The sequence below is a fragment of the Euprymna scolopes genome, chromosome 2, assembly GCF_053919585.1.
Source record: "Euprymna scolopes isolate OS-2025 chromosome 2, ASM5391958v1, whole genome shotgun sequence".
NCBI lineage: Eukaryota > Metazoa > Mollusca > Cephalopoda > Sepiida > Sepiolidae > Euprymna > Euprymna scolopes.
Window position 1 is genome coordinate 30,809,480 of NC_136483.1, and position 27,352 is coordinate 30,836,831.

Genomic DNA, 27,352 nt, shown 5'->3' on the forward strand with positions numbered 1-27,352 from the left:
TTTATTGTCATCGAAATCGGTAAAATCGCCCATTTTCTTTTTTATCAAATCAATTTATTGCCTTCCCCGCAGTGTATCGGGCTAAAGGTTCACACGCCTCCCTTCAATGACTTAGTCCACAATACATTGTTGTGTACATTGCTCTGGAGAGAAATCTACTGTTGATTTTATAAAATTATCTGTAAATAATGACTTCACTTTAAGTTTGAAATGTCAGAGTAAAGTCGCATGGTTCAATTGTGCTCTAAACAGAAACATTTCTTTCGAACGCGCCCCTGTCTTATAAATAAGTCTACGGTTGATTTTATAGGCTCGACCTTTCTGCTTGTGCTGTGATAAAACTTCTCAAATGCACTCTTGATGTTAGGCTGTATAAAATGTTAACTTTTGTCAAAATAAAACTGCCTTCTTTTATTGGATTTTTTAATTATCGATTTTCGATACCTGTCAGGCGAATTCCGATACGTACGTAAGAACACTCTCAGATACATCAAGTGCCTTCGGGTGAAATTTAATAAAATCAACCCAGCCGTTTCCGAGTTCATAAGAAACAAACTAAAACGCACACAAATAAAGTTTCATTATATAATAGTAGATAAATAGATAAATAGATAGATAGATAGATAGATAGATAGATTAAAAAAAAAGAAAGCAAAGTATAGGGAAAATACAGAAACGTTTTTATGATGTCACAGAAAAATAAATGTCATATACCAAAAATACGTAAATTGATCAAGTGTTTTTGTTTTTTGTTAATTTAAGATCAAATTTATCCGAATAGGATAGGCGATAGGAGCCATATTTTAAGGATGCATTAAAATTTAAGGGCGGACAACTCAATTCGACTAGTAAGATTTGGCTATTACTCCATAACCAAGAGATAATCAATGGCTGCCAAAAATACATAATCGCTAAAAAGTGTAAAATTTGATTTTCTTAAATAAAACAAAAAACTACTTAATTAATTTACGTGATCTTTGGAATATATGTTCGTTCCGTGACGAGTATGCACACTCTAAAGATGTTTCCTGCACTTTTTTTTTTAATTAAGTGTAATTCTAAATATTTACTGAAATTTTTGTGTTTTCATCACTGAATCAAGCTTTGTTCCTTCCAAAAAAAGGCTGCAAAATGTGTTGTTGAAAATTTCTTTTCTGAAAGACGAAAAATATTGAGAGTTGAAAAAATTACTTACAAACTTATTGTCGATAGTGTCAAGGATTTAAGCACGGGACCATTGACAACAAACGCGAGAATCAAACACCAGTTGATTGTTTTTATATACTGGACCATTAATGTCAGCAAACATTGGTGCTTGTTTATAAATAACTAGTAGGCCGTAAAATACGCTTAAATATATCTTAATTCATGCAGATTTCGCATTTATTGTTACAGCAACAATTCTCTACTGAATATCACACACACACACACACACACACACACACACACACACACACACACACACACACACACACACACACACACACACACACACACATATATATATATATATATATATCACTGATTTCAAAAGTTAAAGAAAAATGACTTGGATTCCATCAATTAATATTAAAAACAAAACATTTAGCATTCCAGTCGCATTCCTTACCGTTTGAACTAACCCGAAAATGAAATAAAATAAAATTAAACGACTTCTAATTATGATTGAATTTGCGCATGCGCAAAACTAAAAAAATGTCGGTAAGTTGATATGAACATTTTACATTTCAACTTACCGACATATTTCTGTACGCGTTATTCATCCATCCAAACAAAGATTTTACTCGTTATAAACTATTTTTGGTGTATGGTTGCTATTTCTTGTTAATTTTAGTGTTATGCGATCAGTAGTTTAAGTGTTTATCGGTTAAACACATGCATACATACATCTACTGATTTATTTATATAGCAACAACAAGTAAAATACATATCATAGTGACTGAAAGCGAAAAAAAAAAGCAAACAAAAAACTCAAGCCGACATAGGGACTTGAACCCCAGACAACTTTCTCACAAGAGAATTTGTAAAAGTCTGATGCTCTTCCGACTCACCTAAGGAAGCTCATATGAACACATGTGCTCTAAATACATTTATGTAAATAAAGTTTATGTGAATTGTATCCTACTTGTAATAGAAAACATACTATAATAGATTACATAAATTTTTGCTAGTATAAAATATTGTTACCTCAGTCTGAGAGTTTAGATTTCTTATGAAATTAATATTTTTTTTTATTTTAAACATCACTTTAAGTAATCTTTTTAAATACTTATTAAAAATAAACGCAACCTGGATTTCAACCCAGGATTCCACGCACTTAAAACGTGAATTATAATCTTATGCCAACAAACAAACTCACCAGCAACGATGATCGTCGCCTTCTCTTAACTAGGTCAATATATATTAAGCGAACTAGTTTCCCAGTATAAGGCATATCGAACGGTTTATATCGCTATTACGCAGTACAGCGACACCAGTTGTGAATTAAACATCTTGCTCCTTCATTTCTGCTGATTTTCATTTTCTCATAAAAATTCTCTGCATTATGAGACGAGTACACTTGTTTCAGACATGCTATGTTTGCGTAACAAGGTGATTTTTCTAGTTACAGCCACCAGAGTGCATTTCGGTTGCTTCGTAACCAAATCAACCATTTATATCGTTTGGGTGTTTATTGTTTAAAAAAATTACTTAAAAAGTTTTTTTTTTTTTTTTTTTTTTTTTTTAAATCTAGAAGCACTCTATCGAATAAAGAGTCATTTCTTTTTTCTTGTTTTTTTTTTAATCAAATCAGATGTTACTGATACTTAATTTTGAAAAATCATATTTCAAACTCTTTCAAATGTAAAGAATATACATCTTTCTGCAAATATCGTCATTTCACCGACCAATCAAGTCTCGCAACAGTAATCCAATGCACTAACTACAAACGATTACGACAATATTATCCCATTGACTACTTACTGTACACTCAGTAACCCTTATCCTCGAGTGGCCTCCGGGCCTTGATAAGTAGTGACGCCTTTGTAAAACAAACAAACAAGCAAAACCTTTACCGGCTAAATAAAAAGCTTGCGGGGCTTTTTTTTTGTTATTTTTCACTATTTGCGCGAAAGAATAATCAAAGTTTGAATTTTATTTAATCAAATTTTATTTAATCAAATTTTATTAAATCAAATTTGATTAAATAAAATTTTATTTAATCAAATTTTATTTACTCAAATTTTATTCAATCAAATTTTATTACAATTTGTTTAATCTGTGAAATTCTTGATTCATTATTTCCTGTTCGGTTTGCGTTAAAATTATTCTCTGTTGAGTTAGAAGCATGTTTATTGATTTGTAAGTTGAGTCTTGCTATTATTATTTACTAGCAGGGAGACCCAACGTTGCTCGGGATTGAATGAGGATCAACAAATTTTTATTGTCATCGATATCGATAAAATTGTCCAGTTTTCAATCAAATCGATTAATTGTCTGCTTCAGTTATGGAACTCACTGCAGTTCACCATAAGAAACTTCACATATCTTCCCGCAGTCCATAATACATTGCAGTCTACGTTGTACTGTTGAGAACCTACTGTTGATTTTAATAAAATTATTTTTATATTATATCTTGAATTATAGTTTAAAATGTAAAAGTTAATTATTATGGTTCAATTGTGTGCTAAACAAAAGCATTCATTTCGAATGCGTCCCTGTCTTGCCAAATAACCTTTAGGGGTTAGAATGCTTTTACGCTACAACCTAATAAAATAAATAATTCCATACAATCTTCTGAAATGACGAACGCAACAACTTCATAAAATGTAACAGAGAAAAGGTTTATAAAGGAGAATGTGATATGTCCCTTGTTAAAAGCTGGACTCCGTCTACCTGGTGCTATCGCGGTAGTTATTCCCCGTGGAATCGTCGTTACCGTTAATATCACCGAGGTGGAGAGAGCGAAGAAAAGGGAGGTCCGTTCTGTTTGGCGTCTCTCTCAGTAGGGACGAGTTGTTCTTCTTCAAACCGGATGCTGGCCGATTTCCTAGGTGATAGGAAGGATCAATGCGCCGTACCCCTGATTGGTCAGCATGTGGCCAAATAGCACAGGAGAGAGGCATTGATTCGAGGAAGAAAAGTTCCATTTGCTTCTGCTACATAACCCCCTGCTTAGGCTGAAAGCCGACAGAGAAAAAGGTAGCATAACAAATGGCGAAAAATAAAAAATGTCTTTTTATTGTATTTATTTTTACGAGAAAAAAAAAATGTTCTTACTTGTGTGTGAAAAGTTGGGGAATATTTGCAACTTCTTGTAATAGAATTTTTTTTTTTTTCTTTTTTTTGAAAGAAGGGAAAAACAAGGAAAAATATTTTCTTAGCAGAAATATCAAGTTTTACACAGTCTCTTTGGCCAATGTACCCGTCAACCACTACATGTAGTGGTGACATGATCGTCTTCATTTGGAGCATTAACTCCAGGTGTATGCATGTTTTGATGCGGTGTGAAAGTAGGTGGAATGTGTGGCTCGTGTGTTTTTGTGTCAAGAAAAGCTTTTTTTTACTCTATCAATAGAAACAATTTCTCTTCTACCACTGATATCTAAAGTAAAAAGTTTATCGGTACATGAAAGCACGCGATAGGGGCCAGTATAAGGTGAAGTTAGGGGGCTTTTTCTAAGAAAAACATGAGTCCAAGACGAAATGTCCTTTGGGACCGAAGATCTAATGGTCTGTTCCCTAGTGTGCATCGGTGGGAGCTTACTAAAATAAGTTCGCAGTCTGTTGGCATACAGAGCTGAATCGTTTGTTGTTAACTCTATCGGGCTCAACATTTGGCCTGGCAATGATAGAGGTACTCGATAGACAAGTTCGCCTGAAGAATATTCCAGGCCCTCTTTGATAGCAGCACGACAGCCAAAAAGGACAACCGGTACATATTCGCTCCATCGCTGTTGGTTAAGCACGTAATGCTGCTTTCAATTGGCGATGGAAGCGTTCAATCATCCCGTTAGAAGCAGGGTGATAGCTTGTAGTGCGAATGCGTTGGATCCCTAGAATCCTGGAGAGTTCCTGGAAGAGGTGGGATTCAAACTGTACGCCACGATCAGTGGTGATGGTGGTGGAAACTCCGTAACGCGATATCCAGCCTGATATAAGGGCTCGCACTACAGACTCAGCCGAAATGTCTGTGAGGGGAATGGCTTCAGGCCACCGTGTGAAACGAGTATACAGGCCAGGAGATAAGTAAATCCCTGACTGACCGGCCATGGTCCAACCAGGTCGATGTGCACATGGCTAAACCGAGCGTATGGGGTGGTGAATGTTCCAAAGGGTGCACGGATATGCTTGTGCACCCTTTGAATTTTGGCAGGATACACAGGAACGTGTCCAGGCAGTGATATCATGCCACATATTTGGCCGGCAAACCTAGCTGTAATCAGCTTCACTGTGGTTCTGCATCCGGGGTGTGCCAAATTGTGTAGGGTCTCAAAAACAACTCTACGATGAGTCAATGGAACGAATGGTCGAGGTGAATCCGTTGAGGTGTCACAAATGATCTGCGTGTCCGAGGTAGGCACAGGCAGGTATGCGAATTTGCAAGTTGCAAATTCAGGTGACGACGGATCCAACGTGTCCAGACTTGGCTGATCTAAGGCCATCTGCTGTAAGTCGATATCCGATGGTGAGGATAGAAAATTAATGGGAAGGCGGGACAAAGCGTCTGCAGCAGCATTGTGCTCACCTGAGATATGTCGGATATCACTAGTGGGGAGAATATTTGTTCGGCTTAGAACGCAGTGCATATGTCAGGGGACGGTGATCAGTGTAGATCACAAATTGACGGCCCTCGAGTGAATGTTGGAAATGTTTCACTGCGAGGCACATTGCCAGGAGTTCACGGCCAAACGTGCTGTAACGTTGTTCCGCCGGTTTTAGCTGTCTTGAAAAGTATGCGAGAGGTTGTAACTGTTGTTGGTGCTGCTGTTGCAACACTGGACCTACAGCTGTTACTGATGCGTCAACAACCAGAGAAAACTGGGCATCGAGTATAGGATGTGCAAGTAGAGATGTTGTCGCCAGTTTTGTTTTCACTTCATTAAAAGCCTCAAGCTGAATCTCATTAAGTGAGATTTGCTCATTTTTCTTTTTCCTGTTACGTAACAGGTCGGAAAGAGGAGCTAGGAGATCCGCGCAGTGTGGGATAAAGCGTCTGTAATAGTTTAACAGACCAAGGAAGAGCTTTAGTTGGTGAAGTGAAGTGGATAGTTTAAGGTCTTGTAGAGCCTTCACCTTTTCCGGTAACGGAGATATACCGTCTGGGCTGATAACGTGGCCCAGGGAAACTAGTGACGACGCACCGGAAACACATTTACCAGGGTTAATCCTGACCCGGTATTGCTGAAACCATTTGAATAGTAGGCGGAGGTTAGTGACATGTTCCTCAGGTGAGGCACTTGCCACGAGAATGTCGTCTATATAGTTATAGACGAAGTCCAAGTCACGCACTACTTCATCCATGAAGCGCTGAAATGTGCTATCTGCGTTCCGTAAACCAAAGGGCATAGTTAAGAATTCAAACGCTCCGTATGGAGTCGTTACCGCAGTCTTAGGTATGTCGGCCGGATTCACTTGAATCTGATGGTAAGCCTTAACTAGGTCTAGTTTGGAGAAGGTCTTACAACCATGTAGAGAGGAAGCAAAGTCTTGTATATGTAGGATTGGGTAAAGATCAGGTACCGTCATGGCATTGAGTCGTCGGTAGTCCCCAGCCGGACGCCAATCTCCGTCTCGTTTTGGGACCATATGCAATGGACTGGACGAGGGGCGTATTATTCCTAGCTGCAGCATATGGTTGAATTCTGCCTTCGCTGCCTTAAGTTTATCAGCAAGGAGGCGGCGAGGGCGTGAGAAAACATTATATATATAATCTCACCAGAGATGCCCCATGGGGAAACATCTTTTCTCTTCTCGCTTAACAGTGCGCAAATGAGAATACTGAGTGGTTCAAAACGGCAATTGAAGCACATGTTCCCACACGGAAATTCTTTAGCAAATCCCATTCTCCCCAATGGTTTACTTCTACTTGTGCAGCTGACATTGCTCAAAGGTAGCATGCATATCGCAGAAAATAGACAAAAGTTTATAGAAGCTAGAAATAATTGTAAGAAATAAATAGCGACAGCTACGAGAGAATATATCGAAACCACCAGAAAACGCATCACATAAATTTAGGAACCCGTGATTTCTGGAAAATCTACAACAATGTAGTAAGGTTGTTTGCACGGCAAGCGAGAAGGCTAACATACTTTGCTTCAAACTCCACATTGGACCCAGCAAACTACTCCCTTCTTGCATTTCCTTTGCGGACAGACGCCACACCAGATGATTTGAAAATTACCCCTTCTCAGGTGCAGGTATCATAAAAAACCTAGACACCTCCAAAGTGTGTGGATTCCATCTCATCCCGGCGGTGCTATAAACACAACTGCTCCGCTGACAGGGCCCCGGTCCTCTACGAACTATGCCACAAAGTCCCTAACGAATATGGCTTTCCTGCCTGCCGAAAAACTGCTTCTGTGGTACCAGCTTACAATAATTCTGGCGAAAGAACTGCCCTATTAAATTATCGCCCAATTCGGTTCTTTCCGCTGTACGCCAAAATATTTGAGTCAATAATAAACCAAGCTCCAGTCCATCACCTCACAGCTGCTAAACTTCTGACTGAACAACAATAACAATAAATAGATTTAGTCAAGCCCGTTCCACAGCAGATATCCTAACTGTGATCTCTGGACGTATATACTATACACTGGACAAAGCATGTGAGGGTAGAGTGGTATCCCTAGATATATCTAAGATTTTTGACAGGGTATAGCATAATGGTATTTTCAGGAAAATCAGATTTTAAGGTATCACTGGACAAATACTTAACATACATCTTTCTTAAATAAGAGAAAAATCTAAGTTATTCTCGACGGTCCTACATCTAAACAATATGATATAATTTCGGGTATACCTCAGGGGTCAATCGCTGGACCTTTAAAATTGTCTCTGGGATGGGTATATTTGCTGATGACACAACGCTCTATAACAGGCACGACGGGAAAACAAATGAACACATATCTAAGGAAATGGCAGAAACCAATCTGTAGTGGAATGGGGACAAAATGGATGGTAACATTCAATGCCGCCAAGTCTAAGCTTGTTTTCTTTAATAATTACAGGAAACCTTCTCAACCATCAATAGCTGTGGCTAAAGATACATTACCTGAAATACTTCGTTCAAACTCCCCGCTTAACGTTCACATGGACTTTGGCTGGAACTGATACATTGAAAGCATTGACAAGGGCCGCTGCAAAGAAGGTGGACTCTTTCTACCATGCTAGAAAGCTACTTACGCGTGAAAGTATCCAGCATATCTACAAGGTCACCATTCGCCCATGTACTGTTGTCACATTTGTGCTGGTGCATCTGCTACTAATCTCTCACTCCTGGACGAGGTTCAAAAGAGAGTCGCCAACCTGATAGGTCCTAAACTGTCATTAAAGCTCCAATTTCTGTCCCATCAACGATATGTTGCATCCCTCTACCTGTTTTACAAGTACTTTAATGGCGAATGCTTCGACGAGCTACAAGCCCTTGTACGCCTTCGACGTAAATACCCCCAACAAACCCTACAAGCAGCAAAATCCCACCCCTACACAATAGAGATACCTAGATGTAAGAAAGCTTTCCACTTTAATAGTTTCTTCCCTAGAACTGCTAGACTTTGGAACTCCCTTCCGAGTTCCTGCTTCCCAACTGCACTGACATGTAGAAGTGTAATGTGAACAGACATCTTGCTGCTCAACTCCCTACATAGTATACGATAGTAACCCTCTACATCAAAGTGGCACTGTGCCTTGTTTGTGGTGAAAATGGAAGAAAAAATATAATATTTTGGAAATTAATTCTGGATAAGTATAGCACTGAACAACGTACGCAAGTTGTGAAATTATTTTATCAAAATCAGGGGTGCATTTTTTAAAAATCAAATAACATATCGATGACATTTTCGTGTAAAAGATAGCTCACACCAACATGTTAACACACCCCGAACTATATATATATATATATATATATATATATATATATATATATATATATATATAATGTGTGTGTGTGTGTGCTCTTGAATTTTCTTCCTTTACTAAAACACAGCATTTATAAACAATCTATATATTAATTATTGTGATTTTAAGTCATATTCAAAGTTACTATTGTTGGTCAAAATGAGCCTACCAAAGCATCGAACCACGCCACAGTGTCAAATTAAAATTGAATTTCCATGAACGAGGTTTCTTTCCCTAGAACATCCTATTTGTTGTCACCACGAGTCTACTTCCTAGCGTGGTCGTCTTTCAGTATTTTAAATATTCTGACCATTCAAAACTCTCATAATGGCGATCATCGCCCAACCAGTAATACTTTTTACCGTTATTCTAGAGTGGTTCAAGGCATTGATAACCGATGACTCATTAGAACAAACAGACGGTTTCCATTGTGTCTTACAATGGCAATCTTCCCTCGGTCAGCCTTTTGTCATCACATGTCTATACAGTGAAGTTTATGATTCGGTACATGATACATACACATGGCACGGGCAAATTTATTTATTTGGTCTATAACTGGCTATAGAATGAGGGTTAATGATTATACGTTGCCACCGGGACAATAGCATAGTAATCGTTAACGGTGGGAATTTGGTATAATTTGATTACGTAAGGAGTAGGCTCAACAAGAACTTGTTTACATTGGACTTGAAGACGACCATATTGTAATCAGCTGGAAAACAGCATAACGAAACAGAATTCTAGGAAAGAAGCTTTGTTCATGGTATATGTGTTTAGATGAAGGCACAGATAGAGAGTGGTGGAAGTTGTTGATAGTGGTTGTAGTTAGAGAAGTGTTTTTTGTGAAAGTTTGACAAGGGGGCATTGCGTGCACATAAAATATTTAAACATCGTGATGCACTAAATAATGGGTTAAAAAGAGTAAAAAGTACTAAGGACATACAAAATTAAATTGTAAATAAAGTTTGGTTTTATAAAGGATCTCTGGCTGGATTGATACGCACGCACGAGTATTGTCTCTGTAAAAACAAAAAAAAAACGTGAGATATTGACCGAAAATTGTGTGGTTGAGGTTTTATACTACTCGCAAGATTTTTGAAAAAAATTCTTGCAATGTGATTGGTTGTAAGAAACTGCTAATTTGTGCTTTTATCCAATCGAAAGTTGATGCAAATGGAAAACATCACTGCTCCTGTTAGTTCGAACACTATATATTTAGAATTAGCGGGAGGGTGCCTGGCTTTGCCCGGGCGTAAAATTCGCTTAAATATGATATTTTAATTTGCCCAGACTTCGTATATATTATTATAGAGTCGTGATTTCAAAAGTTTTAAAAATGTATTTGGGTGCCATCAGCTAGAACCGAAACCGAAACTGTAAAATTTAAAGCTGGTGACGTTATCACTGTACCAACGAGACACGAATATAACGTGATTAAAAATTAAAAATAAACTAAGATAAATGTTGAAAATGTTTAACGATTTTTTCAATTTGGCCCATTTTTGACCCCCATAAGAACTATTTTAACCGGCTAAAAACCCATAAGAGAACGACTCGTAAGAAATCCAATCATTTTAGGCCCTAGCACCACTCTGCGACTTTTAGTTTCGGAGGAGATAGAGTTTGAAAATATGGAGACAGACAGACCGACCGACAGACAGACATAAAGCCGTTTATATATTAAATTATTATTATTGTCAGCTCGCTATCTGAAACCACTGTAAAAAATTTTCCCCACTCTTTATCTGTACCAAAACCAAAACGTAGATTCCATGAACAAAGCTTCTTTCTTAGAAGTGCACAGCTATGGAACTCTCTTCCGTTTGCCTGTTTCCTACCTGACTACAACCTGGATGTCTTCAAGTCAAACAATAACAAATTCCTGATGAACCGCCCCCTTAAGTAAAACACTTTATAAAATCTCAAAACTAATATACTGTACACGCAATAACCCTTATCCCCGAGTGGCTTCCGGGCCTTGATAAGTGGCGACCACCTTGTAAAAAAAAAAGAAAAAACGTTGTCCGCGTTTATACCGAATAGCGTTACTTTAATCTGACAGTTTACGGAATTGATAGTTTTATTTTTAAACTAGCGATAAACCCGACGTTGCCCAGGATTGCATGAGGATCAACGAATGTTTCACACCCTCATATTTTTATTGTCATCAAAACCAGTCGAATCGCCCATTTTAAAATCAAGATTGATTGCCCGCTCTACTTAGGGCCGCCATCTTGAATTTTCCAATAAATTGGTAAACACTGTATGTTTTTCGAGCTGAATAAACATGTTAGATTGAATAAAAACACGAAAAAGTAGAAAAATAACTTATCTTGTCTTTGATAACATTTATTTGTTATATATGTGTTTTTTGACCACTTTTTCGAATCTATGTGTACAGTAATACAAACCCGAAAATAGTTCCAAGTATAATCATGCTTTCTATAATTTAAAAAAATATGAATTTTAAACATGTACTTTAGTTTTCTTGTATTTTATTTTTTATTTAAATAAAATTTCAATGCGTAGAGGACATGTTTTCTGATAGTATTGTTTAAGACGGATATGATTTATATTTTTGTATACTCAACATTTCCAAAAGTTTTTGTTTGCATACGACATTATCAATTCAGTTTCGCAATTTCGATTGAAAAGCTACAAAAATGGCGTAATTACAAAAACATGTGGTACGATGATGAGAATTAGCAGCGAACCGGATGTGAACGTATCCACCATGAGAGACAAAATGAAAAATCGCCTTTTACACATGGCTCCACGTATCGCTTCCGCTTGGGAAGAAAAAAATAAGATAACCACAAAATAATTATCGAATAATGGCAGAGCTCCGCGCCTAAAATAAACACCTCAAATATCACAGTCACTGGGGGGCCAGTTTGCCACTATAAAAACGAGGGTTTTAGGGAACCGGAGGGAAGAGGAGATTCGCCCTGCTGCGTCAGTGAACGCACGGACAGATTCTCCCACCTGACCTAAAGAGATGAAGAGAAGAGAACTCGTCCCGCAGCGTCAGTGAATGTATAGACGGATTCTGTCACCAAACCTGAAGAGACATAATGAAGAAGAAAAAGAAATAAGGCACCAGTGAACTGAAGCCGATTACGCTCTCATGTTATGGGCCAAACGCCTTCAATTCTAAACACTGCATAATTCACACAAACAAAAGCAGAGAGGAGGAAAAAGAAGACGAAGACGCCGGGCTGCTAGCTGCTGATGAAAAAGTCACCCGCTTTCCAGTTACAAGCCAGTACACGCATCACCAACAGCAGGATTACCGGCCTACCCTAACCATCTCCATCGCCCAAAAGATAAGTTACATTTTACGAACATTCATTCCTTGTCAATTCATACATACCTACAAACATTTTACGAACATTCATTCCTTGTTAAATCGTACATACCTGCAAACATTCTACGAACATTTCACCGTAATACAAACTGTCAAATATCTCCATCGGACAATCCATTTTTCGTTAAATCAAATTCCATCCTACGAACACTTTGCCTATTCTAATACAAATTGGTGGTAGTAAATAAAATCGGTTCTCAACCTTCAATATTCGTCTGTCTTTAATTATATGGAGTCAGAATCTACACACTTCCAACGCTGTTCATTTCATGTATTCTTTGTTGTGACCTCTATGGCGTCTTTCCCACCCCTAAACCTTTTTTATAAACACCAGAGGCCATAAACATTAATTGGGCTTGTCAAGGATTCGAACGCGGTACCTTTTGCACACGAAGCGAGAACCGTAGACAAAGACGAGCCAATTTAAATCTCTAACAATATCAGTTTGTAACTCGCAGTCTTCTGAATTTTAAACATTACGATGTAAAAATAGCGTTTTGCAGTCTAGCGACATCAGTTATAAGTAAAATTATCACGCATCTTGTGAACATTAATTTATTACGCAGTGTATGATTTGGAAAACTTATTGAAATTAAAAATGCAATAAGCATTAAATAAAGCAAAAATTGTGAAAATCCTATAAAAACAAATTAATTTAATTACCTAAGTAATTACATAAGCGATACATTTCTGTTTCTTAATAAATGAGTTAGCAAATAATTACAAAAGAAAAAAAATTAATTTGTGACTTTTCAACATCTGAAAGCAGTTTTGAATGATGGAAAGTCATTTGAATTGACTTAAAAATTGTTAGCAAAAAATCTTTATATATGAAACGATTTAAAATTCTATTACCATTTAATCAAATGTTATAATTAAATATAACACAAGAACTTGAATACCTACTAGAAATTATCCTCGAATGTCTAAGGTCTCTCTGTACAGGGGTTTGTCAGGACAATCTAGCATGATGATACTATTGTCTTTCTAGAGAAAATCTAGCAGACATCTTTCTAGTAAACATGGACCAAATATTCAAAATCATATAATAGTCGCTGCCCAAATAAGATATCAGTATAGCTAACCCACACTTGCTTTTAAGAAGAATGGTTCACCTCTCCAAGTAATGTTACCTCAAGTAGCATTACGAAGCTGGGTGTTCCACCAGACTAGATAAATTCTTGTCCTGCAACCCAGTAAAAACAAGAGACTAAAAAGAAATCTATGTTATAACATAAAAAAATAATCAGTAATAAGAGAGAAAAATTATTTTATCAAATTCTTTACTAACTCAGCGTTTGTTAGGTAAAAAACTTTAAGGAGGCATTCGAATATCTATATATCTTATAGAGAGATCAAGTGTTACCGTATGGGGTCTCTTGATTTCGGAGAAAAATGAAACAGTAAAAAGAGATTTAAACAACATGACCATAATAAAAATTAGGGAAAATTAGCAGAGAAGCCAACAAACGAAAAAAAAAAAGCTGAAAATTAAAAAAAAAAAATTACCAGTCAAGAAAACTCTTCAACCTACCTAGATAGGTTTTGTATGGTTGAACATAATTAAAACGTTTATTTAATTCGAAACACAATTACTGCCGAGTTGATAAGTTAGAATGACGACAAGATGGCCGGCATCCAGTCTTTCTACTGGGAAGTCTCGACAATCGCTTAAATCATCAAACAAAAAATACTGATAATAATTTACCCAATAAATGCCACGATGACACTTACGGGACGAATTTCTATGAGTACATTTCATACTTTTTCAAGCTTTGACCTATTCATGACACTCTAAAGTTCTTGACGGATACGTTGTTGTCGGTTTAACTTACCAACTCAGCACTACTTATTTTTCGAACCAAATAAAGGCTTTAGAATACATTGAAACAAACAAAACATTCTGGTAGGTAGAAGAGTAATTTATCGTGCGTTTGGTTACATTTATTTATTTGTTATATATTTGAGTTTCGATTTTTTTTTGTTTGCTTTTTTTATTAGAATTTTATAATAAAGTTGTTAAGTTTGTTGCAGAATTATCGGTCTTACATGTAAGAAAGCAACGAAGAAACGGCAAACGAAATTGAATATTGTAGAAATAAAAATCGCTTATATTCTCCTGAACAACTGTAGAAATAACAGAAAAAACTAGACGTAGTGAGGGACGTCACTAAGAAAGCAGGAAAGCCTGGAAGAGCAGGCATGACGTCACTGACAACTGAACTGCAGAGATGACTTAACACGTCAATATATATATATATATATATATATATATATATATATATATATATATATATATATATTAATTTTATTTATACAAACATTAATGGCTACATATGTGCATATATGTTTGTGTAATCACCCACGTTGGGGGATTACGTCTTCAGGCCAAGAATTACCGTCGAAGATTACAGAAACATGGATGCACATATGTAGCCATTAATGTTTGTATAAATAAAATTGATATACCTGCTCTGTTCACTTATTGAGCACTATTTTGGTAGACACATGTTGTTTCATTGGATGTACTTCTAGGAAACTAAACTCTACTGGCTATATATATATATATATATATATATATATATACATATATATATACATATATCTATACATAAATATATACACATATATATACATATATATATACATATGTATAGATATATATAATATATATACATATATATACATACATATACATACATATATAATATATATACATATATATACATATATATAAATACATACTTATATATATATATATATATATATATATATATATATATATATATATATATAAATAAATATATATATATATCCAAACAATCATTAGTTACTAGCAGGACCCGTTGAAATTCCGTGCGATGAGGAAAAAAATTAATCGACTAATATGTTTAGATAAAGCTGATTTTTTTCTGCTTAGCACACTAAAAAAATAGTTTTGGGGACAGAATAATCAATAACACGCAGCAAATATGACTATATTAATATTTTTACGACAATAGTGTCCATTGTATTTTCAACTTTATACTGACCCAAATGAGATAAATTAATAAATACTTAGAAAGTAATACTGTGCTACATAGTTCAATACAAATAATAAAATCACATTGTAAGAGACAATCTTTATTATTTAAATTCATCACCTCTTGGAAGATAAGGTTCTGTTTTTTTTTTTTTTTTTTTTTTCGAGGGTTTCCTTTCGTAACGTTTCAAAGATGGCGGGGAAAAAGATACAAACGAATGGAGAAAAACGGAGTACAAGCTTATTCAAGCTAGCAACTTTACATTCGTTCGCATCGGATCTATCCTCCCCAGCCTCCTATATAAAAAATTTAAATATGTGTTTGGTAGATGTGTGGTGAACAATACCATAAAAGTCTGGTGTCGCTTGATTGTAAAACAAATTTGTTAATTAGCTTGTTTTACATAAATGAAACTGACCTACTTAATTGTATAATAACATTCTGTGCTATGAAGGAACAATCGCTGCTGGCTCGTTGGTCTAGGGGTATGATTCTCGCTTTAGGTGCGCGAGGTCCCGGGTTCATATCCCGGACGAGCCCGATCGGTTACATTTCTCATTATTATCGTAGCCAAACCAATTTTTTTAATGATATTTATAAAGAAACTTTGTTAATTGACTTGTTTTACATAAATGAAACTGACCTACTTAATTGTATATTAACATTCTGTGCTATGAAATCGCGATCGTGTCTGGCTAGTTGGCCCAGGGGTATGCTCTTCGCGTTGGGTGCGAGAGGTCCCGGGTTTAAATCCCGGAGGAGACCGATGCGTAAATTTTCCCATTATTATCGTAGCAAAACCCATTTTTTTTAATGATATTTATAAAGAAACATTTTTAATTGACTTGTTTTACATGAATTAAATGGACTTACTTAACTGTATATGAAGAATCTGTGCAACGAAGTAGCGATAGCGGTTGGATCGTTGGTCTGGGGGTATGATTCTCGCTTTGGGCGCGAGAGGTCCCAGGTTCAAACCCCGGACGGGCCCGATGTCTTATTTTTCTCATTATGATCGTAGTAAAACACCCCTTTTTTTGATGAAATTTATAAAGACACTTTGTTAATTGACTTGTTTTACATGAATTAAATGGACTTACTAAACTGTACATTACAAATCTGTCCTATAAAGTATGCATTGTGGCTTGCTCGTTGGTCCAGGGGTATGATTCCCGCTTTGGGGTGCGAGAGGTCCCGGGTTCAAAGCCCACACGAGCCCGAAGTGTTACTTTCCTTATTATGATCGTAGCATAGCCCATAACATTTTTGATGATATTTATAAAGAAACTTTGTTAATTGACTTGTTTTGCATAAATGAAACCCACCTACTTAACTGTATATTAACATTCTGTATTATGAAGTCGCGATTGTGGCTGGCTCGTTAGTCTAGGGGTATGATTCTGGCTTTGGGTGCGAGAGGTCCCGGGTTCAAATCCCGGACGAGCCCGATGTCTTACATTTCTCATTAGTATCGTAGAAACACCCATTTATTTGATGATATTTATTCAGAAACTTTGTTCATTGACTTGTTTTACATGAATTAAATGGACTTACTTAATTGTAAATAAAAAAAATCTGTGCTATGAATTCGCGGTTGTGCCTGGATTGTTGATCTAGGGGTATGATTCTCGCTTTGGTTCGAGATGTCCCGGGTTCAAATCCCGGAGAAGACCGATGTGTAACTTTTTCCATTATGATCGTAGCAAAACCCATATTTTTTGATGATATTTATAAACAAACTTTGTTAATTGACTTGTTTTACATAGACTAAACTGACATACTTAGCTGTATATTACATTTCTGTGCTATGAAGTACCGATTGTGAGTGGCTCGTTATTCTAGGGGTATGATTCTCGCTTTGGGTGCGAGGGGTCCTGGGTGAAAATCCTGGACAAGACCGATGTTTTGCATTTTTCATTATGATCGTAGCAAAACCCTTTTTTTTTAATGATATTTATAAAGAAACTTTGTTCATTGACTTGTTTAACATAAATTAAACTGACCTACTTAATTGTATATAAACATTCTGTGCTATGAAGTAACTACTGTGTCTGGCTCGTTGGTCAAGGGGTATGATTCTCGCTTTGGGTGCGACAGGTACCGGGTTCAAATCCCGGACGAGCCCGATGTCTTACATTTTTCATTATGATCGTAGCAAACCCCATATTTTTGATGATATTTATAAAGAAACTTTGTTAATTGACTTGTTTTACATGAATTAAATGGACTTACTTCACTGTATATTAACAATCTGTGCTATGAAATTAGTATTGTGTCTGGCTCGTTGGTCTAGGTGTATGATTCTCGCTTTGGGTGCGAGAAGTCCCGGGTTCAAATCCCGGACGATCCCGATGTCTTACATTTTTCATTATGATCGTAGCAAACCCCATACTTTTTGATGATATTTATAAAGAAACTTTGTTCAATGACTTGTTTTACATGAATTAAATGGACTTACTTCACTGTATATTAAAAATCTGTGCTATAAAGTGACTATTGTGTCTGGCTCGTTGGTCTAGGTGTATGATTCTCGCTTTGGGTGCGAGAGGTCCCGGGTTCAAATCCCGGACGAGCCCGATGTCTTACATTTTTCATTATGATCGTAGCAAACCCCATACTTTTTGATGATATTTATAAATAGACTTTGTTAATTGACTTGTTTTACATGAATTAAATGGACTTACTTCACTGTATATTAACAATCTGTGCTATAAAGTAAGTATTGTGTCTGGCTCGTTGGTCTAGGTGTATGATTCTCGCTTTGGGTGCGAGAGGTCCCTGGTTCAAATTCCGGACGAGCCCGATGTCTTACATTTTTCATTATGATCGTAGCAAACCCCATATTTTTTGATGATATTTATAAAGAAACTTTGTTAATTGACTTGTTTTACATGAATTAAATGGACTTACTTCACTGTATATTAACAATCTGTGCTATAAAGTAAGTATTGTGTCTGGCTCGTTGGTCTAGGTGTATGATTCTCGCTTTGGGTGCGAGAGGTCCCGGGTTCAAATCCCGGACGAGCCCGATGTCTTACATTTTTCATTATGATCGTAGCAAACCCCATACTTTTTGATGATATTTATAAAGAAACTTTGTTAATTGACTTGTTTTACATGAATTAAATGGACTTACTTCACTGTATATTAACAATCTGTGCTATAAAGTAGGTATTGTGTCTGGCTCGTTGGTCTAGGTGTATGATTCTCGCTTTGGGTGCGAGAGGTCCCGGGTTCAAATCCCGGACGAGCCCGATGTCTTACATTTTTAATTATGATCGTAGCAAACCCCATACTTTTTGATGATATTTATAAAGAAATTTTGTTAATTGACTTGTTTTACATGAATTAAATGGACTTACTTAACTGTATATTAACAATCTGTGCTATGAAGTAAGTATTGTGTCTGGCTCGTTGGTCTAGGTGTATGATTCTCGCTTTGGGTGCGAGAGGTCCCGGGTTCAAATCCCGGACGAGCCCGATGTCTTACATTTTTCATTATGATCGTAGCAAACCCCATACTTTTTGATGATATTTATAAAGAAACTTTGTTCAATGACTTGTTTTACATGAATTAAATGGACTTACTTAACTGTATATTAACAATCTGTGCTATAAAGTAAGTATTGTGTCTGGCTCGTTGGTCTAGGTGTATGATTCTCGCTTTGGGTGCGAGAGGTCCCGGGTTCAAATCCCGGACGAGCCCGATGTCTTACATTTTTCATTATGATCGTAGCAAACCCCATACTTTTTGATGATATTTATAAAGAAACTTTGTTAATTGAATTGTTTTACATGAATTAAATGGACTTACTTCACTGTATATTAAAAATCTGTGCTATAAAGTGACTATTGTGTCTGGCTCGTTGGTCTAGGTGTATGATTCTCGCTTTGGGTGCGAGAGGTCCCGGGTTCAAATCCCGGACGAGCCCGATGTCTTACATTTTTCATTATGATCGTAGCAAACCCCATACTTTTTGATGATATTTATAAATAGACTTTGTTAATTGACTTGTTTTACATGAATTAAATGGACTTACTTCACTGTATATTAACAATCTGTGCTATAAAGTAAGTATTTTGTCTGGCTCGTTGGTCTAGGTGTATGATTCTCGCTTTGGGTGCGAGAGGTCCCTGGTTCAAATTCAGGACGAGCCCGATGTCTTACATTTTTCATTATGATCGTAGCAAACCCCATACTTTTTGATGATATTTATAAAGAAACTTTGTTAATTGACTTGTTTTACATGAATTAAATGGACTTACTTCACTGTATATTAACAATCTGTGCTATGAAGGAAGTATTGTGTCTGGCTCGTTGGTCTAGGTGTATGATTCTCGCTTTGGGTGCGAGAGGTCCCGGGTTCAAATCCCGGACGAGCCCGATGTCTTACATTTTTCATTATGATCTTAGCAAACCCCATACTTTTTGATGATATTTATAAAGAAACTTTGTTAATTGACTTGTTTTACATGAATTAAATGGATTACTTAACTGTATATTAACAATCTGTGTTATGAAGTAAGTATTGTGTCTGGCTCGTTGGTCTAGGTGTATGATTCTCGCTTTGGGTGCGAGAGGTCCCGGGTTCAAATCCCGGACGAGCCCGATGTCTTACATTTTTCATTATGATCGTAGCAAACCCCATACTTTTTGATGATATTTATAAAGAAACTTTGTTCAATGACTTGTTTTACATGAATTAAATTGACTTACTTCACTGTATATTAACAATCTGTGCTATAAAGTAAGTATTGTGTCTGGCTCGTTGGTCTAGGTGTATGATTCTCGCTTTGGGTGCGAGAGGTCCCGGGTTCAAATCCCGGACGAGCCCGATGTCTTACATTTTTCATTATGATCGTAGCAAACCCCATACTTTTTGATGATATTTATAAAGAAACTTTGTTAATTGACTTGTTTTACATGAATTAAATGGACTTACTTAACTGTATATTAACAATCTGTGCTATGAAGTAAGTATTGCGTCTGGCTCGTTGGTCTAGGTGTATGATTCTCGCTTTGGGTGCGAGAGGTCCCGGGTTCAAATCCCGGACGAGCCCGATGTCTTACATTTTTCATTATGATCGTAGCAAACCCCATACTTTTTGATGATATTTATAAAGAAACTTTGTTAATTGACTTGTTTTACATGAATTAAATGGACTTACTTCACTGTATATTAACAATCTGTGCTATAAAGTAGGTATTGTGTCTGGCTCGTTGGTCTAGGTGTATGATTCTCGCTTTGGGTGCGAGAGGTCCCGGGTTCAAATCCCGGACGAGCCCGGTGTCTTACATTTTTCATTATGATCGTAGCAAACCCCATACTTTTTGATGATATTTATAAAGAAACTTTGTTCAATGACTTGTTTTACATGAATTAAATGGACTTACTTAACTGTATATTAACAATCTGTGCTATAAAGTAAGTATTGTGTCTGGCTCGTTGGTCTAGGTGTATGATTCTCGCTTTGGGTGCGAGAGGTCCCGGGTTCAAATCCCGGACGAGCCCGATGTCTTACATTTTTCATTATGATCGTAGCAAACCCCATACTTTTTGATGATATTTATAAAGAAACTTTGTTAATTGAATTGTTTTACATGAATTAAATGGACTTACCTCACTGTATATTAACAATCTGTGCTATGAAGTAAGTATTGTGTCTGGCTCGTTGGTCTAGGTGTATGATTCTCGCTTTGGGTGCGAGAGGTCCCGGGTTCAAATCCCGGACGAGCCCGATGTCTTACATTTTTCATTATGATCGTAGCAAACCCCATACTTTTTGATGATATTTATAAAGAAACTTTGTTAATTGACTTGTTTTACATGAATTAAATGGACTTACTTCACTGTATATTAACAATCTGTGCTATAAAGTAAGTATTGTGTGTGGCTCGTTGGTCTAGGGGTATGATTCTCGCTTTGGGTGCGAGAGGTCCCGGGTTCAAATCCCGGACGAGCCCGATGTCTTACATTTTTCATTATGATCGTAGCAAACCCTATACTTTTTGATGATATTTATAAAGAAACTTTGTTCAATGACTTGTTTTACATGAATTAAATGGACTTACTTCACTGTATCCTAACAATCTGTGCTATGAAGTAAGTATTGTGTCTGGCTCGTTGGTCTAGGTGTATGATTCTCGCTTTGGGTGCGAGAGGTCCCTGGTTCAAATCCCGGACGAGCCCGATGTCTTACATTTTTCATTATGATCGTAGCAAACCCCATACTTTTTGATGATATTTATAAAGAAACTTTGTTCAATGACTTGTTTTACATGAATTAAATGGACTTACTTCACTGTATATTAACAATCTGTGCTATGAAGTAACTATTGTGTCTGGCTCGTTGGTCTAGGGGTATGATTCTCGCTTTGGGTGCGAGAGGTCCCGGGTTCAAATCCCGGACGAGCCCGATGTCTTACATTTTTCATTATGATCGTAGCAAACCCCATACTTTTTGATGATATTTATAAAGAAACTTTGTTAATTGACTTGTTTTACATGAATTAAATGGACTTACTTCACTGTATATTAACAATCTGTGCTATGAAATAAGTATTGTGTCTGGCTCGTTGGTCTCGGTGTATGATTCTCGCTTTGGGTGCGAGAGGTCCCTGGTTCAAATCCCGGACGAGCCCGATGTCTTACATTTTTCATTATGATCGTAGCAAACCCCATACTTTTTGATGATATTTATAAAGAAACTTTGTTCAATGACTTGTTTTACATGAATTAAATGGACTTACTTCACTGTATATTAACAATCTGTGCTATGTAGTAACTATTGTGTCTGGCTCGTTGGTCTAGGGGTATGATTCTCGCTTTGGGTGCGAGAGGTCCCGGGTTCAAATCCCGGACGAGCCCGATGTCTTACATTTTTCATTATGATCGTAGCAAACCCCATACTTTTTGATGATATTTATAAAGAAACTTTGTTAATTGACTTGTTTTACATGAATTAAATGGACTTACTTAACTGTATATTAACAATCTGTGCTATGAAGTAAGTATTGCGTCTGGCTCGTTGGTCTAGGTGTATGATTCTCGCTTTGGGTGCGAGAGGTCCCGGGTTCAAATCCCGGACGAGCCCGATGTCTTACATTTTTCATTATGATCGTAGCAAACCCCATACTTTTTGATGATATTTATAAAGAAACTTTGTTAATTGACTTGTTTTACATGAATTAAATGGACTTACTTCACTGTATATTAACAATCTGTGCTATAAAGTAGGTATTGTGTCTGGCTCGTTGGTCTAGGTGTATGATTCTCGCTTTGGGTGCGAGAGGTCCCGGGTTCAAATCCCGGACGAGCCCGGTGTCTTACATTTTTCATTATGATCGTAGCAAACCCCATACTTTTTGATGATATTTATAAAGAAACTTTGTTCAATGACTTGTTTTACATGAATTAAATGGACTTACTTAACTGTATATTAACAATCTGTGCTATAAAGTAAGTATTGTGTCTGGCTCGTTGGTCTAGGTGTATGATTCTCGCTTTGGGTGCGAGAGGTCCCGGGTTCAAATCCCGGACGAGCCCGATGTCTTACATTTTTCATTATGATCGTAGCAAACCCCATACTTTTTGATGATATTTATAAAGAAACTTTGTTAATTGAATTGTTTTACATGAATTAAATGGACTTACCTCACTGTATATTAACAATCTGTGCTATGAAGTAAGTATTGTGTCTGGCTCGTTGGTCTAGGTGTATGATTCTCGCTTTGGGTGCGAGAGGTCCCGGGTTCAAATCCCGGACGAGCCCGATGTCTTACATTTTTCATTATGATCGTAGCAAACCCCATACTTTTTGATGATATTTATAAAGAAACTTTGTTAATTGACTTGTTTTACATGAATTAAATGGACTTACTTCACTGTATATTAACAATCTGTGCTATAAAGTAAGTATTGTGTGTGGCTCGTTGGTCTAGGGGTATGATTCTCGCTTTGGGTGCGAGAGGTCCCGGGTTCAAATCCCGGACGAGCCCGATGTCTTACATTTTTCATTATGATCGTAGCAAACCCTATACTTTTTGATGATATTTATAAAGAAACTTTGTTCAATGACTTGTTTTACATGAATTAAATGGACTTACTTCACTGTATCCTAACAATCTGTGCTATGAAGTAAGTATTGTGTCTGGCTCGTTGGTCTAGGTGTATGATTCTCGCTTTGGGTGCGAGAGGTCCCTGGTTCAAATCCCGGACGAGCCCGATGTCTTACATTTTTCATTATGATCGTAGCAAACCCCATACTTTTTGATGATATTTATAAAGAAACTTTGTTCAATGACTTGTTTTACATGAATTAAATGGACTTACTTCACTGTATATTAACAATCTGTGCTATGAAGTAACTATTGTGTCTGGCTCGTTGGTCTAGGGGTATGATTCTCGCTTTGGGTGCGAGAGGTCCCGGGTTCAAATCCCGGACGAGCCCGATGTCTTACATTTTTCATTATGATCGTAGCAAACCCCATACTTTTTGATGATATTTATAAAGAAACTTTGTTAATTGACTTGTTTTACATGAATTAAATGGACTTACTTCACTGTATATTAACAATCTGTGCTATGAAATAAGTATTGTGTCTGGCTCGTTGGTCTCGGTGTATGATTCTCGCTTTGGGTGCGAGAGGTCCCGGGTTCAAATCCCGGACGATCCCGATGTCTTACATTTTTCATTATGATCGTAGCAAACCCCATATTTTTTGATGATATTTATAAAGAAACTTTGTTCAATGACTTGTTTTACATGAATTAAATGGACTTACTTAACTGTATATTAACAATCTGTGCTATGAAGTAAGTATTGTGTCTGGCTCGTTGGTCTCGGTGTATGATTCTCGCTTTGGGTGCGAGAGGTCCCGTGTTCAAATCCCGGACGAGCCCGATGTCTTACATTTTTCATTATGATCGTAGCAAACCCCATACTTTTTGATGATATTTATAAAGAAACTTTGTTAATTGACTTGTTGTACATGAATTAAATGGACTTACTTCACTGTATATTAACAATCTGTGCTATAAAGTAAGTATTGTGTCTGGCTCGTTGGTCTAGGTGTATGATTCTCGCTTTGGGTGCGAGAGGTCCCGGGTTCAAATCCCGGACGAGCCCGATGTCTTACATTTTTCATTATGATCGTAGCAAACCCCATACTTTTTGATGATATTTATAAAGAAACTTTGTTAATTGACTTGTTTTACATGAATTAAATGGACTTACTTCACTGTATATTAACAATCTGTGCTATGAAGTAAGTATTGTGTCTGGCTCGTTGGTCTAGGTGTATGATTCTCGCTTTGGGTGCGAGAGGTCCCGGGTTCAAATCCCGGACGAGCCCGATGTCTTACATTTTTCATTATGATCGTAGCAAACCCCATACTTTTTGATGATATTTATAAAGAAACTTTGTTCAATGACTTGTTTTACATGAATTAAATGGACTTACTTCACTGTATATTAACAATCTGTGCTATAAAGTAAGTATTGTGTCTGGCTCGTTGGTCTAGGTGTATGATTCTCGCTTTGGGTGCGAGAGGTCCCGGGTTCAAATCCCGGACGAGCCCGATGTCTTAAATTTTTCATTATGATCGTAGCAAACCCCATACTTTTTGATGATATTTATAAAGAAACTTTGTTAATTGACTTGTTTTACATGAATTAAATGGACTTACTTAACTGTATATTAACAATCTGTGCTATGAAGTAAGTATTGTGTCTGGCTCGTTGGTCTAGGTGTATGATTCTCGCTTTGGGTGAGAGAGGTCCCGGGTTCAAATCCCGGACGAGCCCGATGTCTTACATTTTTCATTATGATCGTAGCAAACCCCATACTTTTTGATGATATTTATAAAGAAACTTTGTTAATTGACTTGTTTTACATGAATTAAATGGACTTACTTAACTGTATATAAACAATCTGTGCTATGAAGTAAGTATTGTGTCTGGCTCGTTGGTCTAGGTGTATGATTCTCGCTTTGGGGGCGAGAGGTCCCGGGTTCGAATCCCGGACGAGCCCGATGTCTTACATTTTTCATTATGATCGTAGCAAACCCCATATTTTTTGATGATATTTATAAAGAAACTTTGTTAATGTACTTGTTTTACATGAATTAAATGGACTTACTTCACTGTATATTAAACATCATTGCTATAAAGTGATTATTGTGTCTGGCTCGTTGGTCTAGGGGTATGATTCTCGCTTTGGGTGCGAGAGGTCCCGGGTTCAAATCCCGGACGAGCCCGATGTCTTACATTTTTCATTATGATCGTAGTAAACCCCATACTTTTTGATGATATTTATAAAGAAACTTTGTTCAATGACTTGTTTTACATGAATTAAATGGACTTACTTCACTGTATATTAAAAATCATTGCTATAAAGTGACTATTGTGTTTGGCTCGTTGGTCTAGGTGTATGATTCTCGCTTTGGGTGCGAGAGGTCCCGGGTTCAAATCCCGGACGAGCCCGATGTCTTACATTTTTCATTATGATCGTAGCAAACCCCATACTTTTTGATGATATTTGTAAAGAAACTTTGTTCAATGACTTGTTTTACATGAATTAAATCGACTTACTTCACTGTATATTAACAATCTGTGCTATGAAGTAAGTATTGTGTCTGGCTCGTTGGTCTAGGTGTATGATTCTCGCTTTGGGTGCGAGAGGTCCCGGGTTCAAATTCCGGACGAGCCCGATGTCTTACATTTTTCATTATGATCGTAGCAAACCCCATACTTTTTGATGATATTTATAAAGAAACTTTGTTCAATGACTTGTTTTACATGAATTAAATGGACTTACTTCACTGTATATTAACAATCTGTGCTATGAAGTAACTATTGTGTCTGGCTCGTTGGTCTAAGTGTATGATTCTCGCTTTGGGTGCGAGAGGTCCCGGGTTCAAATCCCGGACGAGCCCGATGTCTTACATTTTTCATTATGATCGTAGCAAACCCCATACTTTTTGATGATATGTATAACGAAACTTTGTTAATTGACTTGTTTTACATGAATTAAATGGACTTACTTCACTGTATATTAAACATCATTGCTATAAAGTGACTATTGTGTCTGGCTCGTTTGTCTAGGGGTATGATTCTCGCTTTGGGTGCGAGAGGTCCCGGGGTCAAATCCCGGACGAGCCCGATGTCTTACATTTTTCATTATGATCGTAGCAAACCCCATACTTTTTGATGATATTTATAAAGAAACTTTGTTCAATGACTTGTTTTACATGAATTAAATCTACTTACTTCACTGTATATTAAAAATCTGTGCTATGAAGTAAGTATTGTGTCTGGCTCGTTGGTCTAGGGGTATGATTCTCGCTTTGGGTGCGAGAGGTCCCGGGTTCAAATTCCGGACGAGCCCGATGTCTTACATTTTTCATTATGATCGTAGCAAACCCCATACATTTTGATGATATTTATAAAGAAACTTTGTTCAATGACTTTTTTTACATGAATTAAATGGACTTACTTCACTGTATATTAAACATCATTGCTATAAAGTGACTATTGTGTGTGGCTCGTTGGTCTAGGGGTATGATTCTCGCTTTGGGTGCGAGAGGTCCCGGGTTCAAATCCCGGACGAGCCCGATGTTTTACATTTTTCATTATGATCGTAGCAAACCCCATACTTTTTGATGATATTTATAAAGAAACTTTGTTCAATGACTTGGTTTACATGAATTAAATGGACTTACTTCACTGTATATTAAAAATCTGTGCTATGAAGTAAGTATTGTGTCTGGCTCGTTGGTCTAGGGGTATGATTCTCGCTTTGGGTGCGAGAGGTCCCGGGTTCAAATTCCGGACGAGCCCGATGTCTTACATTTTTCATTAT

The 27,352-nt window shown here is 36.9% G+C and overlaps 34 non-coding genes across 34 annotated transcripts; all 34 read left to right on the plus strand.

Moving 5' to 3' along the window:
• The first annotated feature begins 15,957 nt into the window (after positions 1 to 15,957).
• On the plus strand, positions 15,958 to 16,029 carry Trnal-uag (transfer RNA leucine (anticodon UAG)). Its single transcript has one exon. It is a non-coding gene; the product is annotated as a tRNA-Leu (tRNA).
• Positions 16,030 to 16,864: 835 nt separating this feature from the next.
• On the plus strand, positions 16,865 to 16,936 carry Trnap-ugg (transfer RNA proline (anticodon UGG)). The gene has a single exon. It is a non-coding gene; the product is annotated as a tRNA-Pro (tRNA).
• A 1,057-nt stretch (positions 16,937 to 17,993) lies between these two features.
• Trnap-ugg (transfer RNA proline (anticodon UGG)) lies at positions 17,994 to 18,065 on the plus strand. The gene has a single exon. It is a non-coding gene; the product is annotated as a tRNA-Pro (tRNA).
• Positions 18,066 to 18,445: 380 nt separating this feature from the next.
• Positions 18,446 to 18,517, plus strand: Trnap-ugg (transfer RNA proline (anticodon UGG)). The gene has a single exon. It is a non-coding gene; the product is annotated as a tRNA-Pro (tRNA).
• Positions 18,518 to 18,671: 154 nt separating this feature from the next.
• Positions 18,672 to 18,743, plus strand: Trnap-ugg (transfer RNA proline (anticodon UGG)). The gene has a single exon. It is a non-coding gene; the product is annotated as a tRNA-Pro (tRNA).
• A 154-nt stretch (positions 18,744 to 18,897) lies between these two features.
• Positions 18,898 to 18,969, plus strand: Trnap-ugg (transfer RNA proline (anticodon UGG)). The gene has a single exon. It is a non-coding gene; the product is annotated as a tRNA-Pro (tRNA).
• Positions 18,970 to 19,123: 154 nt separating this feature from the next.
• Trnap-ugg (transfer RNA proline (anticodon UGG)) lies at positions 19,124 to 19,195 on the plus strand. The gene has a single exon. It is a non-coding gene; the product is annotated as a tRNA-Pro (tRNA).
• A 154-nt stretch (positions 19,196 to 19,349) lies between these two features.
• On the plus strand, positions 19,350 to 19,421 carry Trnap-ugg (transfer RNA proline (anticodon UGG)). Its single transcript has one exon. It is a non-coding gene; the product is annotated as a tRNA-Pro (tRNA).
• A 380-nt stretch (positions 19,422 to 19,801) lies between these two features.
• On the plus strand, positions 19,802 to 19,873 carry Trnap-ugg (transfer RNA proline (anticodon UGG)). The gene has a single exon. It is a non-coding gene; the product is annotated as a tRNA-Pro (tRNA).
• A 153-nt stretch (positions 19,874 to 20,026) lies between these two features.
• On the plus strand, positions 20,027 to 20,098 carry Trnap-ugg (transfer RNA proline (anticodon UGG)). The gene has a single exon. It is a non-coding gene; the product is annotated as a tRNA-Pro (tRNA).
• Positions 20,099 to 20,252: 154 nt separating this feature from the next.
• On the plus strand, positions 20,253 to 20,324 carry Trnap-ugg (transfer RNA proline (anticodon UGG)). The gene has a single exon. It is a non-coding gene; the product is annotated as a tRNA-Pro (tRNA).
• A 154-nt stretch (positions 20,325 to 20,478) lies between these two features.
• Trnap-ugg (transfer RNA proline (anticodon UGG)) lies at positions 20,479 to 20,550 on the plus strand. Its single transcript has one exon. It is a non-coding gene; the product is annotated as a tRNA-Pro (tRNA).
• A 154-nt stretch (positions 20,551 to 20,704) lies between these two features.
• Trnap-ugg (transfer RNA proline (anticodon UGG)) lies at positions 20,705 to 20,776 on the plus strand. The gene has a single exon. It is a non-coding gene; the product is annotated as a tRNA-Pro (tRNA).
• A 154-nt stretch (positions 20,777 to 20,930) lies between these two features.
• Positions 20,931 to 21,002, plus strand: Trnap-ugg (transfer RNA proline (anticodon UGG)). Its single transcript has one exon. It is a non-coding gene; the product is annotated as a tRNA-Pro (tRNA).
• Positions 21,003 to 21,156: 154 nt separating this feature from the next.
• On the plus strand, positions 21,157 to 21,228 carry Trnap-ugg (transfer RNA proline (anticodon UGG)). Its single transcript has one exon. It is a non-coding gene; the product is annotated as a tRNA-Pro (tRNA).
• Positions 21,229 to 21,382: 154 nt separating this feature from the next.
• On the plus strand, positions 21,383 to 21,454 carry Trnap-ugg (transfer RNA proline (anticodon UGG)). Its single transcript has one exon. It is a non-coding gene; the product is annotated as a tRNA-Pro (tRNA).
• Positions 21,455 to 21,834: 380 nt separating this feature from the next.
• On the plus strand, positions 21,835 to 21,906 carry Trnap-ugg (transfer RNA proline (anticodon UGG)). Its single transcript has one exon. It is a non-coding gene; the product is annotated as a tRNA-Pro (tRNA).
• Positions 21,907 to 22,286: 380 nt separating this feature from the next.
• Trnap-ugg (transfer RNA proline (anticodon UGG)) lies at positions 22,287 to 22,358 on the plus strand. Its single transcript has one exon. It is a non-coding gene; the product is annotated as a tRNA-Pro (tRNA).
• Positions 22,359 to 22,512: 154 nt separating this feature from the next.
• Trnap-ugg (transfer RNA proline (anticodon UGG)) lies at positions 22,513 to 22,584 on the plus strand. The gene has a single exon. It is a non-coding gene; the product is annotated as a tRNA-Pro (tRNA).
• Positions 22,585 to 22,738: 154 nt separating this feature from the next.
• On the plus strand, positions 22,739 to 22,810 carry Trnap-ugg (transfer RNA proline (anticodon UGG)). Its single transcript has one exon. It is a non-coding gene; the product is annotated as a tRNA-Pro (tRNA).
• A 154-nt stretch (positions 22,811 to 22,964) lies between these two features.
• On the plus strand, positions 22,965 to 23,036 carry Trnap-ugg (transfer RNA proline (anticodon UGG)). Its single transcript has one exon. It is a non-coding gene; the product is annotated as a tRNA-Pro (tRNA).
• A 154-nt stretch (positions 23,037 to 23,190) lies between these two features.
• Positions 23,191 to 23,262, plus strand: Trnap-ugg (transfer RNA proline (anticodon UGG)). Its single transcript has one exon. It is a non-coding gene; the product is annotated as a tRNA-Pro (tRNA).
• Positions 23,263 to 23,416: 154 nt separating this feature from the next.
• Trnap-ugg (transfer RNA proline (anticodon UGG)) lies at positions 23,417 to 23,488 on the plus strand. Its single transcript has one exon. It is a non-coding gene; the product is annotated as a tRNA-Pro (tRNA).
• Positions 23,489 to 23,868: 380 nt separating this feature from the next.
• Positions 23,869 to 23,940, plus strand: Trnap-ugg (transfer RNA proline (anticodon UGG)). Its single transcript has one exon. It is a non-coding gene; the product is annotated as a tRNA-Pro (tRNA).
• A 606-nt stretch (positions 23,941 to 24,546) lies between these two features.
• On the plus strand, positions 24,547 to 24,618 carry Trnap-ugg (transfer RNA proline (anticodon UGG)). The gene has a single exon. It is a non-coding gene; the product is annotated as a tRNA-Pro (tRNA).
• Positions 24,619 to 24,772: 154 nt separating this feature from the next.
• Positions 24,773 to 24,844, plus strand: Trnap-ugg (transfer RNA proline (anticodon UGG)). Its single transcript has one exon. It is a non-coding gene; the product is annotated as a tRNA-Pro (tRNA).
• Positions 24,845 to 24,998: 154 nt separating this feature from the next.
• Positions 24,999 to 25,070, plus strand: Trnap-ugg (transfer RNA proline (anticodon UGG)). Its single transcript has one exon. It is a non-coding gene; the product is annotated as a tRNA-Pro (tRNA).
• Positions 25,071 to 25,450: 380 nt separating this feature from the next.
• Trnap-ugg (transfer RNA proline (anticodon UGG)) lies at positions 25,451 to 25,522 on the plus strand. The gene has a single exon. It is a non-coding gene; the product is annotated as a tRNA-Pro (tRNA).
• Positions 25,523 to 25,676: 154 nt separating this feature from the next.
• Positions 25,677 to 25,748, plus strand: Trnap-ugg (transfer RNA proline (anticodon UGG)). The gene has a single exon. It is a non-coding gene; the product is annotated as a tRNA-Pro (tRNA).
• A 154-nt stretch (positions 25,749 to 25,902) lies between these two features.
• On the plus strand, positions 25,903 to 25,974 carry Trnap-ugg (transfer RNA proline (anticodon UGG)). The gene has a single exon. It is a non-coding gene; the product is annotated as a tRNA-Pro (tRNA).
• Positions 25,975 to 26,354: 380 nt separating this feature from the next.
• On the plus strand, positions 26,355 to 26,426 carry Trnap-ugg (transfer RNA proline (anticodon UGG)). The gene has a single exon. It is a non-coding gene; the product is annotated as a tRNA-Pro (tRNA).
• A 380-nt stretch (positions 26,427 to 26,806) lies between these two features.
• On the plus strand, positions 26,807 to 26,878 carry Trnap-ugg (transfer RNA proline (anticodon UGG)). Its single transcript has one exon. It is a non-coding gene; the product is annotated as a tRNA-Pro (tRNA).
• Positions 26,879 to 27,032: 154 nt separating this feature from the next.
• On the plus strand, positions 27,033 to 27,104 carry Trnap-ugg (transfer RNA proline (anticodon UGG)). Its single transcript has one exon. It is a non-coding gene; the product is annotated as a tRNA-Pro (tRNA).
• Positions 27,105 to 27,258: 154 nt separating this feature from the next.
• On the plus strand, positions 27,259 to 27,330 carry Trnap-ugg (transfer RNA proline (anticodon UGG)). The gene has a single exon. It is a non-coding gene; the product is annotated as a tRNA-Pro (tRNA).
• The last annotated feature ends 22 nt before the right edge of the window (positions 27,331 to 27,352 follow it).